The sequence below is a fragment of the Dromiciops gliroides genome, chromosome 2, assembly GCF_019393635.1.
Source record: "Dromiciops gliroides isolate mDroGli1 chromosome 2, mDroGli1.pri, whole genome shotgun sequence".
In the NCBI taxonomy this organism is placed as follows: Eukaryota; Metazoa; Chordata; class Mammalia; order Microbiotheria; family Microbiotheriidae; genus Dromiciops; species Dromiciops gliroides.
Window position 1 is genome coordinate 467,645,806 of NC_057862.1, and position 25,125 is coordinate 467,670,930.

General features: G+C 42.3%; 1 protein-coding gene across 1 annotated transcript in view; it reads right to left on the minus strand.

The window, feature by feature from the left end:
* PTK2B (protein tyrosine kinase 2 beta) overlaps positions 1 to 23,221 on the minus strand; it is a 170,208-nt gene extending 146,987 nt beyond the window's left edge. The window contains 1 exon segment of the mRNA XM_043985136.1: positions 22,986 to 23,221. The gene's annotated coding sequence lies outside the window, so the exon portion shown is untranslated.
* Positions 23,222 to 25,125: the final 1,904 nt, after the last annotated feature.

Sequence of the window (25,125 nt, forward strand, 5' to 3'; positions counted from 1 at the left end):
TCTTCCCCACATAGCTTGCCTTAACTGACTTTCTCATTCTCTTTCTTTATATCTTCTTGGATCATAGAGCTAAAACTAGCCTGAAACTTAGAAGTCATCTAGTCCAACCCTTTCATTTTATTAATGAGGAAACCGGAATCCCATAAAGATTAAATTATTTCACCCAAAACACACAAGCACCACAGTAAGTAGCAGAGATGGGATTTGAATTCAGGTGCTGTGACTTTGAAATTCACCACATCACTTTTTCTTCTCTTACTTCATTGCTCCAGGGGTGTTAGCATTAGAAGGGACCTGGATGATATCTAGATTTATCTAGCCCAACATTTTCACTTATACATGAGGAAACCAAACTATAAAGCAGCAGGGAGAGCAAGTTGTTCTTCAGTTATTTTCCGTTGTTTCAACTCTTCATGCCCTCATTTGGGGTTTTCTTGGCAAAGATACTAGAGTGGTTTGCCATTTCCTTCTCCAGCTCATTTTACAGTTGAAGAAACTGAATCAAATGGGGGTAAATGACTTGCCCAGGGTCACACGGTTGGCAAGTGTCTGAGGCCAGATTTGAACTCAGGAACATGATTCTTCCATACTCCAGGCCTAACATTCTATTAACTGCACCACTTAGCTGCCCCCTGTTCAAGTTACCATGTAAAATTAGTGGCAATCAGAATTAAATGTATATTTCCTTTTGTCAAAAAAAAAGTTTTTATTAAATGTTTGTTATGTCCCAGTCACTTTGCTAAGAATCAGGGACACAAAGAAAAGGCAAAAACAATTCCTGCCCTCAAATAGTTTAGATTCTAATAGAAGTGACAACGTGTACAATAATAGGTATATGCAGAATACTCAACCTTCTCTCTCACCAGCTCATGAGAATTCTTTTTAAGGGAACTGAGAAGAAACAGGGAGTGATTTGGTTCTAGGTAATGCTACCATGATAACTTTGTTTCGAATAGAAATAACATTGTATTTATGTATTTGAAGTCAGTGGCTCTCAACCAGTTTCTACTCCTTACTACCTATGTGTTATCTTGGGCAAATCACTTAACCTGGTGCTCAGTTTCCTCATCTGTAAAATAAAGGGATTGGACTAGATGGTCCCTAAGATTCCTTCCAGCTCTAATTTATAATCCTATGATTTCATGATTCTGATCACACCTTCAAAATCACACAACTGAATGAAAGGCATTGTAATTACAAAATCCCATTGTGTCTATTGTATAACGATGTGGGGGGGGGGGGACCAAACCATTTGACTCTATAGATCAAAGTCCAGCTTGAAGTCCATCTTGAAACATAGTGTCTCCTGCATACAAGTAAAGCTCACCCAAGATTCTGTAACAGTTGCAACCACAGGCATCAATGACTTCCTGTGAATATCCACATCAAGTCAGCACCCAACAGGGAGAAAGCTTTTCACCAAACGTGTTCACCATTATCACAGAGGGCTGTTCAAATAGAAGGAAAATTTCCTATTGACAAAAGAGATTCTATGTATGTTCCTGTTTGTGGATGACATTGTGCAATCAGATTCCAGCCCTAGAATCCTACCAAACGTCCTTGAATGAGCTGGTCACTCAGAAGAGCTTGGCTGAATTGTTGCTGTTTGTCCTTCATTCTCAAAAAGGACCGTGACATCAGGAGGTGATCTCATGACTTGAAATGAATTGGATTTAAGTGAGGGGACAGCTAAGTGGCACAGTGGATAAAGCACTGGCCCTGGATTCAGGAGGACCTGAGTTCAAATCTGACCTCAGGCACTTGACACTAGCTATGTGACCCTAGGCAAGTCACTTAACCCTCATTGCCCCACAAAATAAAATAAATTAAATTAAATTAAAAATAAAAAGAATTGGATTTAAGTGAGGCAGGGATGTGCAAAGTCACTAGTATCACTCTCTCCTCCAGAGCCATCTGGGTCCAGTGGCAAGATATACATCACGACGACTGGAGATGGCCCCAGATGTAGTGGGAGACTTTGGCCTTTTTAAGCTAAGGCCTTTCCCAGGTCTCAGTTTGTCTGAGGTGACACCCTTTCAGTAATTAAGGAATGGCCTCATTTACAAGGAAGGGAAAAAAGAAGGAAGGGAGGGAGGAAGGGAGACTGGGAGGGGAAGGCCTCAGAGTTTTTAGCCAAAACATAAGCAACTGCTATTTACCCTCACTCAAGCCAGTAAGAGGCCCAACAATGGTCAATGAGGTTTGGGCTGGGATCTATAGTTGGCCACTCTATAAAGGTCAGAGTGATTTGGGGTTAAAAAGGCCTGGTTCTTAAAAAAATCTAAGCCCTAAACCTCAAGTCACCTTGTGAGGTTTAAGCAATCAATTTATATTCCTTTGGGCAGAGTATGATTCCCTACAGAGAAAGAGATTCTTCCTTCCTTCCTTCCTTCCTTCCTTCCTTCCTTCCTTCCTTCCTTCCTTCCTCCCTCCCTTCCTTCCTTTTCCTTTTCTTTCTCCACTTATTTATGTTTGTTTATTTTAACTAGGTAAAGGAGGCCATTCTTTGTCTCATGTCTTACCTAGACTTAAATTGCTGAAAGGGAATAGCCTCAGGCAAACTGAGACCTGGGAAAGACCTTAGCTTAAAAAGGCTTGGCTGAGCTATGTAAGCAGGAAAAAACAAGTGGATGAAGAATTGCCCATGCTATGATATTCACCTTGGACAGTGCTATAAAGGGACAGTGAACTGGGTCCAGAAATGAATAGAAGGAAGACATCTAGGGGGATTTTACTGTGAGATACCTAGTACCTTGTATTGTACCTCATATTCAGCAACAAGGCAATGAGGGGCCCCAGGCAGATCACTGCCAGAAAAGCCCAGCTTCTTAATACCAATAATTCTCCTGATGATGCCCTATGACGATAAATAAGAAAAATCTCAAAAGAAATGGGCCATAGGGAAGCTTAGGAAGGGTACAGGAATTGTACAAGAGCAAAGCAAATAGTGCCAAAAGAAGAAGCAATACGATGGCCACAATAATGCAAAGGCAAACAACATTAAAGAACAAAGAAATAAGACCCTACCAGAGCTCTGATCAATGACAGGATCCAATCCTGCCTTTATAATGTTTAATGGTAAAACACCTCCACCTACTTAGCAGGTAGTGATGATCTATATGTGCAGAATGAGGCACCTGTTCTCAGATGTGGCCAGTGTGTTGGGGTCCTTTTTGCTTAGCTATATTTTTTTGTTACAAGGGAGAGTTCTGTGAGGTGGAAGCATCAGGAAGGGATAGTGATACAAAGAAAACAAAAGTTTCAGCATTATTTTTAAAAAGAAAAAAACAGATTGTTAAGGGTATGGAGGAGAAAATCTGGGAAAGGATTTTAAAGGAAGAAATCCATAAAAGGAAGAAATGGGGATTCTGAGGATGATGTGATTTTAGATGCAAAGGATGAGTTTTAGGATAAGAAAATGTTATGTATGTTAGGACTGGTTGGTTGGGGAAAGAGATATCAAATTCATGCTTTATAATTAAGAGCTTTTGGTCGCATTTCTATTCCGTTGAATAAAACTGTGTCTTGTATTAGATCAAGTTACCACCAACAACTGGCTTGAGATGTGGCAAATGAGACATGATCAAAGATTTTATACATACATACATATATGCATGTATGTTTGTATATATGTGTATGTATGTGTGTATATATGTATATATTATGTATGTGTGTACACACACACATATATCCAGAAGAAGAGGTGGGCCAGTCATATAGCTATGTATAATGAGGGGGTGACAAATGGACAACTTGGCCAATTGCAATGCCCTTTAGTTGATCTCAAGACTCTCCTGACTCTAGTCCATCCTTTGCCCAGCTGCTGCGGTGATTTTTCTAAAATAGAGATCTAACTATGTCAACTCCCTACTCAATGAACCCCAATGGCTCCCTATTACCTCCAAGATAAAATATAAAATTGATTTGACTTTTAAAGCTCTTTACAACCTGAAACCTTCCTACCTTTCCAATCTTCTTATACTTTCCAGCCCTCCATATACCCTATTATCCATCAGCAGTGACTAGCCATTCCTCAAACTCCATCTAGCTTGGTGATTTGAACTGGCTGGTGGTGCTACATTCTTGGAATGTCCTCCCTTCTTCACCTCTGTCTCTTATTTTCCCTGGTTTCCTTCAAGACTCAGTCCAAAGTCTACCTTCTCTGCCCCCCCCCTCACCACCAGCTACTAGTGCCTTTTCCCTGAATTAATCTTCCTTTGACACTGTAGATGTCTTGTATATACAGAGTTTTTTTCATGTTGTCTCCCTTATCAGAATGTGAGCTCTTTGAAGCAGAGGTAATTTTTGCCTTCTTTGCTTGCAGCCCTTAACACATTGCCTTACACAAAGCAATCACTTAATAAATAATTGTTGACTGATCATTGACTAAGCACAAAACATGAAAAGATCTAGAAGGTGACCTTCAGGGTTCTGGGAAGATCTCCTCTGGGGGTTCTAAAAAGACAACAACATAAGAATCTCACAACATTTGAGGGCATGGGTGACTTTGGCTCTATACTAGCAGAGGAAGTAGCCATATGACTGAAGCATTTATGTCATGCTGCCATCTTATGAACAAGTAAGAGGAGAGAAGGCCTTCAGGGGCAGCACTCCATGGAAAGAATCCGTGGCCCTTACTCTGGGAGGACTGGGAGACCAGAGTATGGGTAAATTCAAAAAGGTTGCCAATTGACCCAACCTCTTCTGAGTCCTGTTTCGACATCATATAGCTGAGGCCTTCTGACCCTTGACCCTTCCTACTATACCAAGCTACCACTTATAGTGAGCTTCTAACCAAATTACACCTTAGCAAAATGGGGCCATCAGGCTGAAAATGTGAGTGAAGTGTCAGAGGATGCTCATAGGGTACACTAAATTCAATTCCATTCAACAAGAATTCATTAAGACCTACTATGTACACTTGCATGGTTAGAGGACTACAAAGACAAAAAAAAACCAACTGGTCCCGTACCTCAAGGAGTTTACGTTCTACTGGGTAAAATGCAGGTACAAAGATAGACAAATACAAAGGAACTGGAGGAAGAATTGAGGAAAACAGTAACAGCTTCTCAGAGAGAGTAACACTGGAGCTGAACTTCAGAGAGCTAAGGGTTCTAAGAGGTGGAGGTAAAGGAGAAGGGCATTCTAGGTTCCATCTGAGCCTTAAGGATTTGCTCTAATTCCTGATTGCCACTTTGGGCTGTCTCACCAATTTGTGCCACTCTGCTTTGGAAAAAGAAAGGAATAAGCATTAATATAGTACTTACTATGTGCCAGGCACTGTAAGATATTACAAATATCTTATTTGATTCTCACAACATCCTTGCAAAGATAGGTACTATTATTATCCCAATTTTACTTGAGGAAAAAGGCAGAGGTTAAATGACTTGACCAGGGTCATACAGCTACCAAGTGTCTAAAGCTGGATTTGAACTCAGGTCATACTAATTCTAGGTGTAGCACTCTCTCCTCTGTACCACCTATGGTTTTACCATGGGGCCACTTCTGTAGCTCATTCCTTTCAAGGTCCCTTTGTGAATTAATCTCAGATGGGAACTTTGAAGATGGCTTTCTAAGAGAAAGGGGAGGTTAGTTTGGTTAGACATTTCCCATGACTGCAGAACTAAGGTGGGAGATGGAATGCAGTTAAGCCAGAAGGTTGAGTCTATGATGGGGAGGGATGTACAGTCTGGAAAAGACAAGCTGGGTCCAGATTGTGAAGGGCTTTAAATGTCAAACAAACAAGTTTATATTCTATGTTAGTGGTGATAGGGATCCCTTGAAACTTCTTGACCGGAAGAGTGACACGATCAGATATGCATGGTTTTAGAATATCCATTTGGTCACTGTGTAGAGGATGGATTAGAGAAAGCAAAAAAAGTGAGGCAGAGATCATTTAGGATTAAGAGGTTATTACAATAATCCAAGCCAGAGGTGAATTGGGCTTGAACTAAGGTGTGACTGGAGTGTCAGGAAATCTTTAACAACTGGCTTTGGGGGGAGGGAAACAGAGGGGAGGGGAATGTACCCACTTTTAAGTTTAATCTGCATTATTAATATATTCTCATCATTTTCTTGTCTAAAAATCAACAGAACAATAAATCAAATTCTGATTTGTACTGTTTGCAGATTTCTGAGGTATAAACGCTCACAATGAAAATGTAACAATGGGTGGTGGCAGCATGAATGGAGAGATGGGGAAGTTTGCAAAAGCTGCTGCAGAGGTAGAAGCAGCAAGCCTTGGCAAATGATTGGGTCATGAGGGAGAGGGAGAGGGAGAAGGAAGAGCAACAATGGCTCCTAGATTAGCAATTTAGAAGATGGCAAAAACAATGGAAACTTCAACAAAGACAAAACTACCTAGGGACAGCTAGGTAGTGCAGTAGATTGAGGGCCAGGACTGGAGTTAGGAAGACCCAAGTTCAAATCCAACCTAAGACACTTATTAACTGTGTGACCCTGGGCAAGTCACTTAACCCTGCTTGCCTCAGTTTTCTAATCTATAAAATAAATTGGAGAAAGAAATGGCAAACCCACACCAGTATATTTGCCAAACAAAAACAAAAACAAAAACAACCCCACCTCCAAAACCAAAAAGGGTCATGAAGAGTTGGAGTCCAATAGAACTGAAAATGACTAAACAACAACAAAAACAATGAATTCAGGAGTCAGGGTGGGTTTGGAGAGGAAGATAATAAGACTCAAAGGTGGGGTTAAGAATTGATGGATAAAGGGGGCAGTATGTAGCTTTGAAAGTTGTGGAATTGGGACTTTTCACCTCCTTCCTATGGCACTACAGAAATGAAGGAGTTAACAGACGATGCTGGGAGAACAGAAATCAAGCTCAAAGTCTACTCACCAAACAACAACTATCACCAACTATATCTTCTCTGACTGTTGGGACAAAGTCCAAGTTGTTGAAAAAAAAAAATCTAGCCTTATTCCTGAATAAAGCTCCACTGCTTCCCCCTCCCCCTCTGCCCAAATTGTGTGTCACTCTCCATCCCAGAGATTCCTTCATGCCAAGCTTCTCTCCCCACTGCTACCCCCATCTCGCCTGTCTCTTGCTCCCCAGGACCAGCCCAGACTTGCCAGGCAGCAGGTATTACAGACTTGACAGAAAGGGAAAGGAAAGAAGACTCCTAGGATTAATGGAGTCAATGAATGGACTGATCCTTGAGGTCAGGGCAGGAATCCCTGGTTCTTCTCTCTGGCTTTTATCACTGAATTGTTGCTTTCACTGAGAGGCAGGATAGTGTGGAGGAAAGCAAAGCTGGGGTTAGAGGTCAGGAGGCCTGGGTTCTAATGCCCGATCTTCCCCTTTCACTAACTAGCTTGATGACTCTCAGTCTAGGGAATGAGGAAGACAGTGTCTGGACTGGGTGAGTAGGGCATGACTATTTATAAAACACTAAATCACACTTTCCCAGCACTTCAGGGAGTTAGATGGGGAAAAAAAGAGCTGTTGTTTGTTCCTATCAGTCGAATGCTAAACATGACATAGGGCAGGGATGTAAAGCAATTAGTTACCTCTTCACACAGTCCCTGGCCACAAGGAGATTACATTTTAACTGAGGAGACAGAACACAAGCAAATTAACAACAAACTGGGAAATGCAGGGTACTACATATGCTTTAAGAATTCAAAAAGAGGGGGCAGCTAGGTGGCGTAGTGAATAAAACACCGGCCCTGGATTCAGGAGGACCTGAGTTCAAATCAGACCTCAGACACTTGACACTAGCCGTGTGACCTTGGGCAAGTCACTCAACCCTCATTGCCCCCCCCCCAAAAAAAGAGTTCAAAAAGAGAGGCTACATTTGGAAGGCTTCCCAGAAGTGCAAGAACTTGAATCAGACCTTGAAAAGTAGGCGGGATTTGGCAGGTAGCAGTATGATACAAGTAATGACTGTCCCATTAGAATATAAGTTCCGGGGGCAGCTAGGTGGCGCAGTGGATAAAGCACTGGCCTTGGATTCAGGAGGACCTGAGTTCAAATCTGGCCTCAGACACTTGACACTTAACTAGCTGTGTGACCCTGAGCAAGTCACTTAACCCTCATTGCCCTGCAAAAACAACCACCACCCAAAAAAAAAAAAAAAAAAGGAAGAATATAAGTTCCTTGAAGGTAGGAATTATTTCACTTTGTCTGTCTTCTCAGTTTTGAATAGTGACTGCAACATAGTACTACTATTAATAAAAAGTATTTCTATAGCACTTTAAGGTTTGCAAAGTGTTTTATGACTATTATTTCATTTGATCCTCACAACAATCATGGTAGATGCTATTATTTTATCCATTTTACAGATGAAATAACTGAGGCAGTCTTCAGATTTGAACTCAAGTGTTCCTGATTCCAAGTCCAGAGATCTAACTACTGTGCCACCTAGCTTTATAGGCCCTCCTTAAGTGCTTGTTAATTTATTGAGGTAGAAATGTCCAAGTCATGTTCAGAGGACAGTAAGTAGACCAAGTTTTCTAGGATAGAAGGTTTACATTGGTTAATTGCGAGTGATAAGCCTGGAAAGGTAGGAAAAGGAAAATTGTAGGGACCCATGGAGTTTGGATTTCATCCTGCAAATGGTGAGGCCCCAGTGAAAGTTTTAGAGCAGGGGAGTGGCAAGAATAAAGCAGTGTTTCAGAAGAAGTCATTTTGTGGTGGAGTTCTGGACAGAGCTGGATGGAGCAAGTCAGAGCTCTCCCATCATCATTCATATCACGGACAGACCCTGAAAATGGACAGTGAATTGGGCCCAGAATTGAATAGGAGGGGAAGAATGGGCTGGATTGCTTTTTAAAAAGTGGGAAAAGTTCCTCTAATGACTCTGAACTTCTTCCGGAAACAAATTAATATTCTTTTCGGGATGTTGTGTGGCTGCTGTAAGTCAAGAACATCAGAATCACTGGAGAATTGAATGAGAAATCACCCTGAGGGCTCAGGGGTGGTGTGGGAAGGCAGCAACACATTCCAAACAAGGAATTTTGAACCAGAAGTGGAGTAAAGGATGTCATCACATAAAGCTTTGTCCAGAAAAAGAAAAACCAATGTAACAAAAACCAAAGTAATATATAAGGATAACCAATGGGGAGCTCATGTGTTCCACCAGTATCCTCACAAGGTCAAAATGAAGCCAGAAAAGTCCCTAGTATTGTTGGGTGGATCCCATGAGGGAAAAGTAGGTATAAGTCATGGACAAGGGTTGCATAGGATGGCCAGGCATGGATGGGCTGTGATCGGCACTGTTGAAGGGAAAACCCCCTTCAATGAGATCACAGATCTGTTGGAGTTCCTAAGTACAGGATGAATTTGAGATGGAGAAGACTAGGGGCAGAGACACCAGGGACATTTGCAATAAGGGTCTAATCTAAGGGTGTTTGGATGGGAATGGGAAAAGAAGAAATAGACAAATACATTGTTGAAAAAATCTATACTCTTTAGTGATTGGTTGGCTGTGACAGTAGGATAGGGGGAAGAATGCAAGAAGACTGACATTTTACTATTGTGATGTGAGAAATCATAAGCAGATGGATTTCAGAAAAACCTGGAAAGACTTAAATGAATTGATGCTGAGTGAAATGAACAGAACCAAGAGAACATTGTACACAGTATCAACAACATTGTGGGATGATCAACTGTGATAGACTTAACTCTTCTCAGCAATACAAGACAATGCCAAAAGACCTATGGTGGAAAATGCCCTCCACATCCATAACAAGAACTGTGGAATCTGAATGCAGATTGAAACATACTATTTTCACTTTTGTTGTTGCTTTTTTGTTATTGTTTTTGTTTATTCTTTCTTGCATTTTTTCTTTTGTTCCAATCCTTCTCTTACAACATGAGTAATGTGGAAATATGTTTAACATGGGGGAAAAAAAGAAGACTGACATTTTGAAGCTGGGTGACTGGGTTAAGGAAGTCAGGACTGGGACAGAATGCAGTTAGGATGCTGAGTTGGGATGAATTTGAGGGGATGATGGGACACTTGAATAGAAATGCCCAGCAGGCTTCTGAAAGATAAACTACTTGAGACAATTAGGTGGAGCAGTGGGTTGACTTGGAGTTCAGAAGATCTCACTTCAAAACCTGCTAGACACCAAGTGACCCTGAACAAGTCAATTAACTTCTTTCAGCCTCAGTTTCCTCATCTGGAAAATGGAGATAATAATAGTACCTAATATATATATAGTGCTTTGCAAACCTCATAGCACAAAACAAATGCTAGCTGTTGTTATTATTGAAGATACAAGAGTGAAGTTTGGGAGAGGAGGTCTGAACTAAAGTCATACATGTAGAAGTCATCTTCAAAGTAGTAAGTTCTTACTACTTACCTATAAAATTACATCATTTCAGGATGAGAAAGGAGCTCAGAAGTCACCCATTCCAACCCATACCTGAACAAGAATCCCTCTGTCCAACAAGTGGCCATCCAGCTTTGGCTTAAAGTTCTCCAGCATGGGGGAAGCTAGGCTCCCAAGGCAGCCAATCCCATTTAGAGCTGGTTCTGATTGTTGGGAATTTTCTTTCTTAGTCAAGTCTAAATTTGGGCTTTGTGACTCTTTGTAAGTCCCTAACTATTTCTTCTGGGTTCAGATAGAACAAGTCTAAGGTCCTTTCCCTATGCTTTTTCTTCTTCTGTGGGCTAGTCATCCCCAGTTCCTGCTGCTTTCTTGTATTGCACATAGCCTTCTTTGAAAGCATTCCACCATCCTGGTTACCCTCTTAAGGATACCCCCTTTTCATTTCTTTTTCTCTCCAATGTTCTTCCTAAAATATGATGCTTAGAATTGAAGCTAATACTCCAGATATGTTCTAGGAAGGACAAGGCATAGCAGGATTCTTCATTATGCTGCCATATTTTGACTGACTCACTAAGTTTACAGTGCCCCTATAAGTCCCAGATCTTCTTCCTGTCGGAGACCACAAACACTGACTTTCAATGCATCTGTGACAAAGATAGGCTGGCACAGAGGAAACAAAACTGAAATGTGAATTATTTGGCAAAAGACTTCTTCATAAACCAAGAAGAAAGGAAGTAGAGATCAGGGTGAGAGGGGGAAAGTACAAAATCGTTTCTAAAATGACCTGAACAATCTTTTCTACCACCCCCCTCAAACCCTAGATTACATCAATAGTGACTTAGGGGGGCAGCTAGGTGGCACAGTGGATAAAGCACCAGCCTGGATTCCAGAGGACCTGAGTTCAAATCCGGCCTCAGACACTTGACACTTACTAGCCATGTGACCCTGGGCAGGTCACTTAACCCTCATTGCCCCACACACACAAAAAATAGTGACTTAGTACCCTTCTCCAAGGTATCTAGTCAGCTGAAAGTAGAAAATGGTGACCCAAATCCTCCCTCATGCTCCTAAATCAGCCAATAGACATTCCAATCCCTCCAGAAAAAAAAATCACAGATTAAAACTATTGATTATCAAAAAATGTTTAAAATCAGTGTTTACCTCCTAAACATGTCAGCTCTCCAAGGGCATATTCCATGCCTTCCCTATCTTCCACATTGTGGGTTACTCTAAAACATTTATCACAGAATATTTTTATAGTGAGTGCTGTCCCCCACACAAAGCATGGAGTGTTGTTTTGTGGTGCAAAGGGAGGCAGAGTAGACATCTCAAGTTTCTCCTCCCTGAAACCTTCTCCAAGGGTGGAGGGGTTTTATTTGCTGCCAAGAGAACCAAGAGATTGGGGTCAGAAGCTTAGCCACTCAGCTCTTCTCAAAGAAAGAGGGTATCAAATCCAGCTCAGACACTTGGCACCTACTAGCTGTGTGACCTTGGGCAAGTCACTTAACCACGATCGCCTCACCCCCCCAAAAAAATAGAATCGTATCTATCTGCTCCCTTCAATATTATTAGTCCATGGAATGTGGTTTTCAGGTTCAAGTTAACTTTTGATCACTGTTCATTAAGGGGGAAAGCAGGAATCCAAACTTTATATCCAAGGCTTCACTTCATCCCCACCCAGCTCCATAACAAATACACATAGTAGGTAACCAAGAAACCCATTTACCCAAGTTGAGAGCAAATCAGATATTAAAGAAAGCATACATAGGAAATATATACCAGACAATACAGTGTAAAGGAATTCTCCCATTGGGAGTGAAATAGCTCAATTCAACCCAGGGAGACATTCTAGATAATTAACCAACTGAAACTTCCCCAAAGTCTTTAGTGTAGCAAGCTGGGGATAGATACATGCTGGAGATGCTAGCTCCTCTCATGTCAGTTTGTTCCCAGAATCTTATTCCTCCAACAGCCTGAAGTGATCGTCCTTCTCAAAGCTGGAAGAAGCACATGAAGACTAGAGAAGCCAGAGAGACTAGAAAAGCCTGGCTCTCTCCTCCACCCTGCCTCTCATATGGGCTTATTTTTACCAATGAGGAGAGAGGCTCACTCACACCAACTGGCTTTGAGACTCGGGTTATATTTTATTTCTATAATTCCTTTCCTTTAAAAAATCTAAAAGTTCTTTCATACAAACAACACACCTCTCATAACCTTCTCACATCTTTTCATGAAGGATGTCAGTTCTTTGAAGGCAAAGAGAGGATTTCTTATCTTGTTTTTGTTCCTAGAAACCCAGTCTCAATGATTTGAGGTAAGGGAGTGACTTGAGATTTCATCAGTGTATGGAGTTTCCAGCAAGGGCCTTTCTTTGCCAATGCAGACTGGTACCTGCACTTAGAAATTTCCCGAGTGGTAAGTAACTTGCCCAGAGCGTAGCTTATGTCAGAGTCCAGACTTTAACCCAGGTCTCCCTGACTCACGCTCTGCTGCTAAGCCACACTGCTCTTTGGCATTGAATGTAGTAGGCATTAAATAAATACTTGTTGAATTGAACTGAAACAAATAAACAATAACAAAAAAGTCCAAGCATTTTAGAGCTAGAAAAAAACAACCATCTAGTTTCAGTTTCTCCCTCTTCTTCTTCTCACTTAGTGTGATAAATCCTGAAGTGGAGCCAAGAAAAACCTAAGTTTGAATTCTTCCCCCTCCACTATTAGCTGTGTGCATTCTCTGAGCCTCGGTTTCCTTATCTGTTAAATGGAAAGAGTAAAACCCATAGTGCCTATCTCACAAAGCTATTGTGGAGTATCACACAAAATAATATATGCAAATTGCTTTGTATACCTTAAAGTGATATATACATACACATATATATAGATGTATGTATATATGCATTATGTATATATGATTATTATTGTTGTTGTTCTGCTTTACCAAAAGACTGAGAATTAAATTCCTGAGAACATCTCACAGAAAGCCAATGGCAACAAAAGTGACTGGGAATCCCATTTTAATTGTGCTATCCTTTCTACTAGAACCTTACATCCTAACCTCTGAGATTCAGCCAGAAACTACAGTGAAATCCAGAAAACAAAAACCAGAATGTGACCTCAGGGCTCTGAATCTGAATCCCAGTGTCACCAGGGAGATTCTGTGTGACCTGGTAGTGTGAGTCATAGCTACTCTCCGAACTCCATTTCCCTGCCCACCCCACCCCCACCCCCGCATAATAAAGAGCTAAAGGAAGAGGTGGAGAAAAAGGACAGAGCCAAGAACCACCAGAGTCCCAATGGAAGATGCTAAAAAACAGATGATCATCCAGGCTCTACTTGGTCAATGGAAGAATCTTTTGCCACCTGAATTATACCACAATTTTCTGAAGCTCTAGCTTCACTGTTCCTGCATTTTAACAAGGTCTCCTTGGAAACAGTGTTTTATTAATCCAAAGGAATAGTCTGATGTGGATAATTGCATGCACAATGTCAAAAGAGATGGAGTCAGTTGATAATTATATATAAAGCTCCTACTATGTCCCACTGTGCTAAATGCTGGGGATACAAAGAGGCAAAAGACAGCCCCTGCCTTTAAGGAACTCACAATATAAATGGAGGTGGAAAAGGGTAAAAAGTTTTGGTACCTGTTCCATCATGCTACATGGGAAAAGAAGGAAGGGAACGTTCAGGGAATGAGCATTTATTAACCACCTACTATTTGCCAGGCACTGTGCTAAGTGTTTTACAGATATTATCTCATCAGATTCTTATGCCAACCCTGTAAAGTAGGTGTTATTATGATCTCCATTTTACAGATGAGGAAAATGAGGTAGAGGTTAAGTGACTTGCCCAGGGTCAAACAGGTAGTAAATGTCTGAGGCAGTATTGAACTCAGGTCTTCTGACTCTATCTAATTAACTGCCTCCACTGACATAGTTAATGATTCCCTACCTTTTCTTTCCAAAGTTGATCAGTTCAAGTAACTACCTTGAGCTAGAAGTCTAGCTAGAAGATCAAAAGGTTATTCATTTATTCATTTAGTCCACCCTTAAACAGCACTTAATTAAGACTCTACCTTGCCTGTGATGCTTGAAATAGGAAGGCAGAAACAATTTCTGCCATCAAGAAGCATTGTATGTGTGTATGTGCATAGATATGATGTGTGTAAGCATATACACATACAAACATACATGTATGTGTATGCATATACACATACAAACATGTATGTGTGTATAGACATACACATAGGTGTGTGTCTATGTGGGTATGCATATACATACCCATGAGCGCACCCTGGAGTAGGTGGGCACCCCTCAAGTGGAGGGGGAGGTATGAGCAATAGTCCGGTTATGGTAAATAAGAACTGTAGAACTTCAGGGGAGGCTGGTGTGTGTGTGTGTGTGTGTGTGTGTGTGTGTGTGTGTATGTGTGTGGAGGAAGGAGGGAAAGAAAAAGAAAGAGAGATTCTCCATATGTTATGTTGTAATTTGTATATATACTTTGTAATATATATGTGTTTCCTTTTTATATAGTTCATACATACACACACAAATAGGAAATATATAAAAAGAAAATGCAGAGTAACATGAGGGAGAGGGAGTGGAGGAGCTGGACAACTGTGAGAATCAGGAAAAATTGGCTGTAGGCAGCATCAGTTGATGTGAGCCTTGAAGGAAGTTAGGAATTAAACACTGATGAGATACCCCTTGTTCCCTAAATTGGAGGGATTTCAACTCTGTCTAAACCTTGAGAAGAACTTTAAGAGTTGTTTTGCAAACTATTCAGTACCAAGTCTCTACCAAGGCTAAAGAGAGTTAAAGAGAAGCTCTCTAAAAAACAAAGGCCCCAAACCCACAAAATTAGAAAGCAAAAAAGTATTGAAAGCTCAGAACACCAATGGTGGAGGTAAATGACATTAACTTAGACTTGAGAACAAGGGGCAAGAGCAAGAAAATTAATAACTTTTGTTATGAATAATAATATTTGGGATTCATATAGGCTGATAGAGCCCTTTTAAATTTGCAGAGTGCCCTACATACATTCTCTATGAGTCTCACAACAACCCTGTGAGGAAAATACTACAAATATCATTGCTTCCATTTCACAGATGAAGAAAGTGAGGTAAAGAGAGGTTAGATGGGAGCAGCTAGGTGGTGCAGTGGATAGAGCATTGGCCTGGATTCAGGAGGACCTGAGTTCAAATCTTGCTCAGATACTTGACACTTACTAGCTGTGTGACCCTGGGTAAGCCACTTAACCCTCATTGCCCTGCCAAGAGAGAGAGACAGAGAGACAGAGAGGTTAAATGAACTTTCCAAGTTTCTAAGCTTCTAAGAGTCCAGAAGAAGGTTGCTTCAGGCTAGAATGAGATAGGAAGGGATGTGGTTTAGGGGTTATAGTGGAAAGAACGGTAGCTCTAGAGACAGAAAGTCTGGGTTCAAACCCTGCCTCTGATGCTTACTACCTATATGACATTGGGCAAGTCATTTAACCTCCTTGGGTCTCACTTTCCTCATTTGTAAAATAAAGGACTTGAATTAAATGGTCTGGAGGTCCTTCCAGCTCTGGATACTAGGAGTGGGCCATCTGGGCCTTAAAGAATGGGTAGGATTTGGGCAGAATAGTACAAATGATAGTTCCTCCATTAGAGGGTAAACCCTTGAAAGCAGGGATTGTTTCCTTTGTTCTTGTAATCCCAGCCTAGCATAATGCCTGCAACATCGCAGACACTTAATATGTGCTTGTTGACTGATTAAAGGTAGGAATATTCAAGAGAACATGCCTGCAAATAGTTCAGAGACACATGACAGAAGGCAGAACAGAATCAGAATTCCTAATTCATTCACTCCAAAAGCAATTATTAAGCAGGTCCTGCATTAAATGACCAAGATACAAATACACAAAGGAAATAATTCCTGCCCTTGAAGAGGTTCCATTTTACTGGGGAATGCATCCTTTAAGCAGCAAACATATTTATACCTCACAACCCCTCCCCATTCTAAGTCACATTGCCCACCATTTTTCCATCATCTACACAGGAGGGGAAAGAAAAGGGGAGGGGGAGGAAGGAAGAAGGGAGGGACAGTGGGGGATAGAAGGTGGGTCATGTGGAGCCCAGTGACCAGAATCCTGGGGTACGGAAAGGAGAGAAGATGCTCCTATAGCTTTCTAGTTGGTGGCAACTGCAATTCAAGGGGCTCGTGTGAGAAAAAGCACAAGCTAGAGAAGACCCAGGAAGCCAAAGAATAGTCAACTTTCATGATCCCATTTTGCTGCAAGGTGACTTGGAGGCAAGGAAGACAGATTTAGAGTTGGCAAAGATCTGGGTCATCTGGTCCAATTGCCCTTGTTTTACACTTGGGGAAATTGAGACCCAGGCATATTAAGTAACATGCCCAAAGTAAAGAGTAGCAGGACCAGGATTTGAACCCAAGCCACTGCTCTATTCTACTTCACCACACTTCCTCCCTTTTCCAAAAACCCAAGAAATCTGCCATTCCCCTGAATGTCCCTGTCCCATAGTTGATAATAAATAGCGTATTCTGGAGGGAAAAATAGTGAAAATGCAACACCATGGCTCTGTTCTCTTAATCAAACTGCCATCTGAGTAATAATTATACCATGGGAAACAGCTGAGTGACTCAAAGTCTTCCCCATCCCCCACTTCCACCCCCTCAGACCTCTCCCTGCGAGTTGCCTGCCACCAGCACAACAGCAGAAAGGGACAGCCACCATCTTCTCTGGCCTTGCAGCACTTCAAGGGATCACTTCTGATCAGTATAGGGAAGGCTCTTTCCTGGGGCCAGGGTGGGGAGGGGGGCTCAGGGAGGAGCAGAGAATCAGTCTGTGTATTACTACTAATAACAGTGGGCCAATGAGTCTGAAAGGGCATTAGGAGTGCTCCATTTCTGCTATGTGGTCAATGGACAGCCTCAGCTTAAAACAGACCATTCTGAGCCTCAGAGAAGAACCTGCACTTTCTCTCCATGTCTCTAATCCTCTGTTTCCTTTCCCTGTCAGAGACTCTAGTTTCTGAACTAGGAACACCAGCATAGCCACTTGTGATTCTCTCTGTCTCTGTCTCTCTCTCTGTCTCTATCTATCTATCTCTCCATCTCTTTCTCCCTCTCTGTGTGTCTCTGTGTCTCTGTGTCTCTGTCTCTGTCTCTCCCTGTCTCTCTGTCTCTGTCTCTCCCTTTCTCTCTCTCTCTCTCCCTCCCTGTCTCTTTGTCTTTTTTTCTGTCTGTCTGTCTCCCTCCCTCCCTGTCTCTCTGTCTCTGTCTCTCTCTGTCTCTGTGTGTCTCTCTCTCCCTCCCTCCTTGTCTCTCTGTCTCTTTCTGTCTCTCTCTCTCTCCCTCCCTCCTTGTCTCTCTGTCTCTCCCTTTCTCTCTGTCTCTCCCTCCCTGTCTCTCTGTCTTTCTTTCTGTCTCTCTGTCTCTGTGTGTCTCTCTCTCCCTCCCTCCTTGTCTCTCTGTCTCTCCCTTTCTCTCTGTCTCTCCCTCCCTGTCTCTCTGTCTTTCTTTCTGTCTCTCTGTCTCTGTGTGTCTCTCTCTCCCTCCCTCCCTGTCTCTCTGTCTCTGTCTCTCACACAGACTCACACTCACACACATACATTCACACTCACACTCACACTTTCTCCTCCTCTAAAACTTGACAATGTTACTAACAAGGATCATAGATATGAGAGGGACCACGAAGGCCATCTGGTCCAACCTCCTCATTTTATATATAAGGACGCTGTAGCCAAGGGAAGTTAAATAGTTTGCCCATGGTCAAATTTGTTATAAACATCTGAGGTGGGATTTGAACCCAGGTCCTCTGACTTCTGGGCAGCCAGGCAGCAAAGTGTGCCAGGCTTGAAGTGAGAAAGACTCATCTTTGTGAGTTCAAATCTGGCCTCAGACACTTACTAGCTGTGTGACCACAGGCAAATCACTTAACCCTTTTTGCCTCAGTTTCCTCATCTGTAAAATTAGCTGGAAAAGGAAATGGCAAATCACTCCTGTATCTCTGTCAAGAAAACCCAAATGGGATCATGAAGAATCAGAAATAACTGAAATGACTTAACAACAAAACCTCTTACTCCAGAGCCAACACTTTCCAGTGAGCTTGGTTTAGCTCTGTATTCTCAACCCTGAGTACTCCTACATTAATTATAAACAGTTGATAGTGTAATGGCTGGAATGGTGGACTTGGAGTTAGGAACACTTGGGCTTGAATTCTGCTTCAAAACACTTACTAACCATGTGACTCTGGACTAGTCACTTGACCCTTCTCAGCTTCAGTTGTCTCATCTATAAAGTAGTAAATTAGTAAAGTAAATTCTAACTATTATAATAAGGTATACCTCAAAGAGCTGTTGACAGTGTAAAGTGAGTTAATATTTGTAAAACACTTTATAAATCTTAAAGTGTTATTTAACTATTACTTAATAGCAGGAGACAGCTAGGTGGTACAGTGGATAAAGCACTCAGGAGGACCTGAGTTCAAATCCAGCCTCAGACACTTGACACTAGCTGTGTGACCTTGAGCAAGTAACTTAACCCTCATTGCCCTGCACAAAAAAAAAAAACAAAAAACACTATTAGCTAATAGTAATAGTAATGATAATAATCATTCCATATTTCAGATCACCCTTTGTAGCCATGAAATGGCCCTCCAAAGTATAGCTAGGCTTAGATTAGATGATAGTGTAACCTTGAAAGAAAACCCAGGTTCTGGGGGTACCCATTTCTATTTTCAAAAGTGGCACTGCCTCAGCCACAACTGAGGCTAAGCACATGAGGATTTTCTACCTTATCTCAAGTTGGCCGCCCACTCATGATGTGTTCAACACAGTGGAACCACAGTCACCATTATGAAGGACTGAAATGCTAGAATTATAATGTCCCCAGTCTCCTGAGGGTGAGGATTTTGAATATTTCTTCTTTGTCTCATCTAAATAAGAGGTAAATCACCATGCCTTCTACAAAGTAAGCTATTTGATAAATGTTTGTTGAAGGAATGAACAAATAAACCAATGCCAAACTACATTACAAAGGCATGAAGGTAGACACTAGAAAGAATTTCCTGACAGAAAAAGATGAAGAATAGATGAGGTACATTCTATCTGGAGCCATGATTTCAGTGATAACCTCTAGAAGATCCTCTCAATCCCAGAAGGGTGGGTATGGAATTGATTATGCTTCAAGAAAATTCAAAAAAGCAAATGTAGTAATCATGATCTTAGACAAGGCAATGGTTAAAAAAAATAGAAATGAAATAGAAATAGGGGAGAATATATTTACTTAAATGCACCATCAATATGAGATAATTTCAATACTTAATATATATGTACTGAACGGCATAGACTTAAGTACTTGAAGGGAAAGCTAATTGAAACTATGGGGGCAAAAAACCAATAAAACTATGGTAGTTGGGGACCTCAACATGCCCCCTTCAAACCTAGACAAATATAACAAAAATATAAATAACAAAATCACTAAGGACATGAATAGAATTTTAGAAAAGTTAGCTGTGATAGCTCTATGGTAACTAATGGGACTAAAAAGGAATATAACTATTTCTCAGCTGTGTATAGCACCTTTATAAAGGGTAGGGATAGTAGAGTATTTAGAGTACAATTCTTTAACTTATTAGCTAGGTGTCACAGTGGAGAGAAAGACAAACCTGGAGTTAGGAAGACCTGAGTTCAAATCTGGCCTCAGTCACTTACTAACAATGTGACCCTCGGCAAGTCACTTAACCCTGTATGCCCCATCTGTTAAATGAGCTAGAGAAAGAAACTGCAAACCATTCCAGTGTCTTTGCCAAGAAAACCTAAATGGGGTCACAAAGAATTGAACACAACTGAAATAACTGAACAACAACCTCATAGAAAGAAAAACCCCAGAGAGAAACATGACCTTGCATGATGTTTAACTTCTTCTGGCTCCCCTTATAGGATTAATAGATCCCTCTCAAGTTTACCCCTAAAAATTGTCCCACAGAGAATCAGAATCATAGCTCTTAATAATACAGTCAGACTGGAAACTGATATCCATCTCTTCGGCAAACATAGAAATCACCAGAATAATAGGGACTTGCCTCTTTAGGGACCCCAAGTTTACTTCCTTTACAAGGAGGGCCCAAGGCATAGGGTAGCATTATATATTGGGGGAACTATAGAAGGCCCTGGCAGAACATTGGAATTCGCTAATGAGAGAGGAATAATCATATTGATTGTTTACATGTTACTGCACATCCTTCATGTGTTTTCCACATTGATTGTGGAGTGAAATAAAGGCTGTCCTGTTCCTGACATGCATCATTACCTTGAGTGTTTGTATAAAATATGGGGACTCTTTTAACCACATTTGTGGAAATCTACATAAATGTCCTTTATATTTTAAGATTTCCAAGAGGCAAATCTAGGTGAGGGCAAAATGAGCCAAGGAATCATTGTATGGAAGGCATTCTCCAAGATTTAACCCAGTCTATAAAAATCCAAAGCCTTTGGTACTGGACACAAGTTACATAGCCAAAATCAGGAACAGCTCTACAAGGTCTAATAACCTCTGTAAAACTAAGTACTGTCTCCACCCTTCCCTCCTGCTGGTCCCACCCACACCTAATCCCCTCCCAAAAGAGCCTGGAATAAATCTTTTGAACTGAAGCAGACCAAGAAGAGAGAAAGAGAATTCTGCATCCAGATTTCAACACAACATACCCTCTCCTCAGTCAAGGTTCAGCCACCACTCAAAGGTAAACAATAATACCATAATGTGTTTTCCTTGTGCCTAGTAGAGAGCCATTAATCCTCTGAAAGATAAGTAGAAATTGTATTTAAGGCACTCCAAGCACTTCCTGGCTACTTATTATCTTAGTCATCCCCTCCCTGGGAGATAGGACCAAGATGTCACCATGACACTCTATCAGTCCATCATCCTATGGTCTTCTTTTCACCCTAAAGGATCCTTTCAATAGTTTACATGAGTAAACTGAAGTTCAGTCTAGAGAGGTGTCTTGTCAAAGGTCATATGGAAAAATCAAGGAAGTAGCTTAAAGAAGAACCTAGGAGAATTGATTCTCAGGTTAGAGATCTGTCTCCTGGAATCCCTCTTCCTGAACTGAGCACTGACCACATTAGCTGCCCTAACTGAATAACATCTGCAGCTATTCTTAGAGCCAGTAGCATACCTGGGAAATCTAGCACCTGTACAAAATGCCCTGGCACTATCACATTAGGAGTAGCAGGATCTCCCTGCAGGAGATCCTGGCTGTGTCACCTTGGGCAAGTCACTGAACATCTCTGAGCCCCAGTTTTCTCATCTGTGAAATGAAAGGTTTGGCCTATATAACCACTACATGTTCCTTCCAGTTCTGTTGCTTTGACCCTCTCTGATCTTCAACCTAAACCAGAGCATTAAGGATCATCTATATCCCCTGGTCAAAGCAATAACAGGAAAATGTCTTAGTTCTGGCTTCTAGGTCAGAATAATCTTCTTGGCCTTATTGAGAAATCAGAAGGACTGGAAGTTCTCCATTCCCCCTAAACTCACTGTGCCTAGTGTAAGTGGGTTTTTTTTTTTAAGCCATCACCCTCTGGTCTAGGAGATAACAAACGTTATATCCACATCCTGATGCTGACCCAGCATGCATAGCGTGCCATCCTTCTGGCTCCAGCCTGCACTCCAGCACCTTAAGGGAGCCAGGTGTGTCAAACCCCCATCCTCTCTCTAAGAGAGAGCAGAAGGTAAGGGATCTTCAGACCATGTGATGGAGGGCTAGGGCAGGTGGTAGAATTCGGTGGGCATGGAATATCACCCATATGTTCTGCATTCACCCACCATGAGGCTGCAGCCCTGGGCTTTGCCCACGCACAGCCTGACAGGCAGAAGAGACGGGAGCACAGAACTTAACCCTTTAGGAGCTACCAGAAGGGATGAGTTTAAGAAAAGTACTGGCCTAGAAGGTGTTAACTTTGTCCTTCACCAAAGAGATCTAGCCCCTTAGATACCACCGGCTTTGTGATACCACGTCAAGGACAACAAGGAAAAAGGGGCTGGAGGCTATGAGGGTGGAGAAGGAGGACTGGGGGGGGGGGGCGGTGGAAGGAGAAAGAGAATATAGCTAGAAGGCTTTTTAAGAAACCAGAGAGATGCGAGGGAAAGAAAAAGAAAGCATTGATCCTTAGAGAAGCTGTTGAGATAGAACTGAGGCTGAGCCCGGAATGCCCCTGACCGCCTTTAAACATCCCTCAAATCTAACTTCTAAAGACCCATGGGTGTCTCTGAGCCTTCATCTATATATAGCCTTTTTGCTCCTTCCAAGTGTATCAAGTGGACCAAAAAGGTATCCAGCCTCACAGTCTCAACTCACATCCCCCAAAAGGCTCACCTTTCCCTTGCCGGACACACCTCGGCACGCCCAGACACACACATACACATACAACCCCCAAACACGCACACCCAGTACCTTTCAGTTCTGAATTCCTGATCCTCGGACTAGGAACTCCCAATTCCTCTGCACTGCACCCCCTCTCTAGCCCCATCCAGGTAAACAGAGCCACAGGACAGACCACTCCACTGAGGCAAAGCCGACAACTTTCCCCAACCCCACTTCCCGCCCCCGCCCCCACCCTCATCCTCACTCTCACTCTCATTCTCACCCTCACCCTCACCCACTGGAATTGAGGGAGGGGAGACTCACGTGGAAGGCAGAAGTGGCTAAAAGAGTCTGGTTCTTCTTCTTAGAGGTCTCTCCTAAGCTGGAGTTGATAAGGTGGGAGATGCTAACAGGACAGGTAAGGGACTGAGCGCTTAGTCTCTTCACCCGGTAGCTGCCTGTGCACAGTGAGAGGAGGGCTGACAGGTTTTTCCCCCCCTTTCCTCCTCTGAGTTGCTAACCACACCCCTGCTGCTCTGCTACCCACTTCCTTAAAGGGTTGGGTGTGTTGTATGTGTTTGTGTGTGTGTGTGCGAGTGTGTGCCTGCACCAGCCACTTACCATAAACTCTGAAATAGAAGCTGCTGTCGAATCGCAGAGTTGCTAACGGCGACCTGAAGGGAAATTCTGTCACTGCCACTCATTCCAAAAGAAGGGAAATTCTGAAGTTTTCTCTCTACGGGAGTAGGGCCGCCTGACTCTCATGGTGCCCTCCCCCCTGTTCCTCTGCTCTACACTTCTGATCTCGGGAAAACCCACTTTCCAAATTGGGTTCCTAGCCTTATATTTTAAATCAGGGGCCCGGGGCTGCAGGACTGCTGAGTTCTAAGCCCTCCCACCCCCATTCATCACTCTGTGCCACAGTTTCTCCAAAAGGGCATAGCTTTAGAACTGGAAAGAACCTTCCAGACCACCTAGTCCAACCCCTACTTTCAAATAATGAAACAGAGGAGCAAAATAGCTAAATGACTTGCTCCTGGTCACACAGGTAAGAAATATTCAGATTTAAACTTAGGTCCTCTGGCTTCCTCTCAACCCATTTCCCTCTCCCCTTCGGTAGGCAGGCAAAATTCTGCTTCTCTCTATGCCCCACCCTCCTTTTTTTTTTTTTAACACCAGTAGGATCTAATGGAAAGAAGGATAAATTAGGAGACAGAAGTCCTGGGGCTCTAGTCCCAGCTCAGACCCTGATGACTACCTGTCTTATCTTGGGCAACCTCTCTGAGACTCAGCTTCCTCATATGTAAAATGAATGTATTTCACTTGGATGCTGATCTCTGGCACTCCCTTTGGCTCTAACATTTTATCTATTCTATCGGTTGCTTAGTGAGAGGGGGTGGGTTCTGGCAGGGACAAGGTAGGGGGACAAGTTGGAAAGTAAGGGATCCTTCCTGTTCATGATGTCTCTCCCCCAAGTGCCTGGAAACCTCAGATCGGGTTTCTTCTTTATTGAAGAGATCTTCCAGAATTCAGGATCTGCCACCCCACTTAGATGTGAGTGTTCAGTTCTCCCAGGAGATTGAGATATTTAAAGCTTAGGTGGGTGGGAGGGAGGGAGAAGCTTTTTCTAATGGAATGAGGTGCTGATAACATCCTTTAACATGCTTGAAGCTCATGTCCCTTAGCCAAACAAATCCAACTCAAAAGGCCCTATCAAGGGAGACAGGATCAGGATGGCAGCCACCCTGCTACCATGAACATAACTCCTCCCCCCCAATCAATCCCCAAACATTTATTAAGTGCCAACTAGGTGCCAAGTACTATTATAGGAACAGGGGTTAAAATACAAAGAATAGAATAATCCCACCATTCAAAGCCCACCCTTCATAAACCTGGAAGGCTGCAGTCCCTATGCCCATATCTTATTACCACTGCTGCCAGCACCAGGAGTGGGCTATGGTGGTTTTTAGTGCTGATGCTGAGGAAAGCCATTCATTCATTCATTCAAAGAAATATTTACAATTACTTACCCAGGGTCACATAAGTAGTAAATTGCAATTAGGATTTAAAACCCTGCCTGCTAGCTCTAGATCTAATGTTCTTTCCATTATACCATGTTGCCAATCCTTCACACTTCTATCAAAATAACCTGCCTAGTGTACAGGGCTATTAGGGCACTCCCTCACTCACTAATTTTCAATGGCTCCCCATTACCTACAGTGTAAAACCCAAACTCCTTATCTTTGCATACAAGGCTGTAGGCAATCTGGCTTCAAACTGCCCTACACATAGTACATTCTAGCCTTGCTAGACTACCAATCTTGCTCCCATATTCATTCTGCCCTCTGCCACTTTAATGCATTTACTCAGACTGTCCCCCAGGACTGGAATGGATTCCCTCCAAGTATCCACCCACTGAAATCCTTTTATTTTCTCCCTTCAAGACTCAGCTCAAGGGGGCAGC